At 28.8% G+C, this 3,276-nt stretch overlaps 1 long non-coding RNA gene across 1 annotated transcript; it reads right to left on the bottom strand.

Annotated features, from left to right (window-relative positions):
- Nucleotides 1-1,483: 1,483 nt before the first annotated feature.
- On the bottom strand, nucleotides 1,484-2,874 carry LOC131016256 (uncharacterized). Its single transcript, XR_009098896.1, has 2 exons — nucleotides 1,874-2,874; nucleotides 1,484-1,783 (listed from the first exon to the last, which is right to left on the bottom strand). It is a non-coding gene; the product is annotated as an uncharacterized LOC131016256 (long non-coding RNA).
- Nucleotides 2,875-3,276: the final 402 nt, after the last annotated feature.

Here is a 3,276-nt window from a genome sequence, read left to right as displayed (position 1 = left end):
TTACCTTTAGTTTTCATAAGTAAATTATGGCCTAATGTCCTACGAGTTAGTTTGCTTATATGTCGTACTTAACATTAATAATTGTTTAATTATTCATTGGTATAATATAACAAAGTTATAAAAAATATGTCCCATTAAAAATTGTACAAATAATATTAAATAAAAAATAATATATATATCACCAATATAATTGAAAATAAAATTTATTATACATTATATTATAAAATAATAACTTGACGAATTTCGACGAATTATACACTAGTAATATATTATTGCGTCAGTGCATACCATCACCATGCATGCATATGTAGGGACACGCTTGGGTGAGCTCAAGCACTCCCAACAACGACAAAAAATCTTATACTATATATAATTTTATTATTTATATAAAAAACGTCTTTTACATTTTAATAGTCAATTATATTCTTTTTTACTTTTAGCTTCATTCATTCTGCACGCACGTTGATTTATCACACGATATCAGTTGAGTTCACATTTCTACTATAATAATTTAAATATGATGGAATATATTTTCTCGAGCAACTCCTATTCATTTATTTTCTCTTCAATATTAAATAATAATATTACCTTTAAATGGTGTAAAAATATTTTTCAATATTTTTTTTATATTTTCATCTCTAGTAAATATATAATGAAAAATGAGAAAATGATAATATTTATCATCTTTTCCTATCCATTCTTTTCCAATAAGGATGCGTTTATTTTGATTTTAAATTTTTTTATTGAAAACTGATATATAAGAAAAGACTTGAAAATATTATATTTTTCTCATTTTTTTATATATTTATTAGAGATGAAAAAATGGGTTATCGCCAAAAAATACACGAACTTTAGAAAAAGTTGTAATTTTCACATGAATTTTCAATTAAGCCAAAAGATACATGAATTTATATTTTTGTTATAATTTTCACATGAGTTTGACTTTCAGTGAAATTAGAGCTTAGTTGGTAGTTGGAATTTCACCCGATGTTGGTCTAACTTCTGATGATGATGAGTATTTTGAAGTTCAGAGGTCTAAGAAGGCAAAAATTAATATATTTGACTTAATTTCTAGTGCCAATTAAGCTCTAATTTCATCGAAAGTCGAACTTCGGTGAAAATTGCAACAAAAATATAAATTCGTGTATATTTTGACTTAATTGAAAATTCAGGTGAAAATGACATTTTTTTCTAAAAATTCGTGTATTTTTTATCATAACCCTTGAAAAAAAAATGAGAAAAAGTTGGAAAATATTTTCACGCCACTACTCAAAGATAATATTATCCAACATTGGAGAGAAAAAAAATTGACTGAAATTTTTTTCTATTATAGTAATAAACATGTAAAAAAAATAGTAATTTCTTTTTCCTTTATCGCATTTTCCGTCGAAGCAAACCGAGTCTAAAAATTTACGACCAAAATAAATCACCCTAAATAAAACAAATTTAGCAAAAGCGATCCAACCAACAAAAAGAACACATGGGAAAGAAAACGATGGAAAACTATTAGTAATGTTTATGGCAACATATTTTTAGGAAATCATTGACAAGGATTTATGCAGATGCTATTTACCGGTGCCAGTAGCCTCTCCACGGCACTCAGTATGATTACTAAGTTCAAACAAACAAGAAAAATGCACAAAAAAGTTAAATAAATTAAAAACCAGTAATCATATAATCTAAGTAAATTTTGCATCGGAATCAACCAGCAGCGTCCACAGCGCGTGCACATCTTCACACGAACACGACTTCACGTCCTCATACAATACGTATATCCCGCTCCCTAAAACAAGAAACACGCTTTCTAATATCCAATTAATAATCCAACACTTACACAATGTGCAAACAAAATTATTACTTGAAGTAAACTTACGCGTTCTTCTGGCCTCCTTGAAGCTGCCCCAAAACTTCTTCAAGGGAGAAACAAGAGAATGAAACCATGCCAATGCCATCACAAAACTTCTTCAATGTTTGGAAGGAAAAAAGATAAAAAGGGGTTTAGTTTAAGAATTATTTGGGACTGTAGGTTTCCCCATAAGAGTAAAAAATCTAGGAATGTTGCAGACATACATGTAATAAAATCCTTTTTTTATGTATGATTCTTTTTTTTTTCTCTTGGTGTGATGTCGCTATCACAACAACAGATATTAATTTTTCTAATTATGGGAGGTGGTAAAGTTCATTAAATTTGCAGTCAATTCACGAATTCCATACTCTATTGCCTAGCTTGATTAATGTAAATTGTAATCATGCCCATATTTTTTATTTTCCCCTAAGTCAAGAGACGCTTTCTTTGCATTGATTTGAGAGGGCATATTATTAGACTTCGTGAATTGATTAATTCTTGATTTGTTTGATGGTTGCCTTTTTTTCTTCTTCTTCAGGATTTCCAATCGAAAAAGCCATGATATTATAGCACCTACAAGATGTGTTATTATCTTGTTGTTGACATTTTTCTTACTTTTTTTTTTCTTTTCTTTTTAAGTGAAGTATGGATTGGGCAGTAGTTATGAGTGATAGTGTTGCAAGTAAAGTTGGCTTAATTAGCTAAAAATTGAGCACCCCACCCCCTTAAAGAAACGATTTTTAGATGAAAATTGCCACTTGTAATTACTTCAAGAATGGCTTCTTCTTAAAGGCTTGGGCAAGAGCAATCTTCACAAGATATTTCATTAATTAAATTTGTATTGATCCATAGACTTCGCTTTCTTTTTTCTTTTTTCTTTTTTCCTTTTTTTTCTTTGGCTTCTAGACCATCAAGTATAGAGGAGTTAGTACTCTCTTTCTATTTCGTATTTTAATTTATCGGTATTTATTATGTAGTAATTCATGAGGTTGTTTAGTAAAACGAAATATCATAAACAAAGGATATTCTCATATGTGGTTATAACGTTTAAAAATTTGATAAATGTATATATGAAGCTTTCAATATTTTTACAACAATGTCATGAACTTCAATATTAATTAACTTTACATCTCTTGTTGAATTGCGATAAGTATGATATGTTTGTCGCTTTTTTGGGCCGAGACGGTGTGGGTATCAATAGATAATCTTTTATGTGACCAGAAATCATGACCAAAATACAAATCATCTTATTTCATAATTTGATTGAGAACATGTTCACATTTGAATTTTATTCATTTAAAGTTTGGGCAAGATGCCATCAATCAACCAAGAAAAACAGGTATAGATTTGAATCTGTGTGAAAAAATAAATTTCCATTTTCTATAAGTTTACTGTGTGAGAATGGGGAAACTACATAGTGAGGTTTAATC

This window comes from Salvia miltiorrhiza, chromosome 3 (assembly GCF_028751815.1).
Source record: "Salvia miltiorrhiza cultivar Shanhuang (shh) chromosome 3, IMPLAD_Smil_shh, whole genome shotgun sequence".
Classification (NCBI taxonomy): Eukaryota; Viridiplantae; Streptophyta; class Magnoliopsida; order Lamiales; family Lamiaceae; genus Salvia; species Salvia miltiorrhiza.
This window is presented reverse-complemented; position numbering and strand designations above follow the sequence as displayed.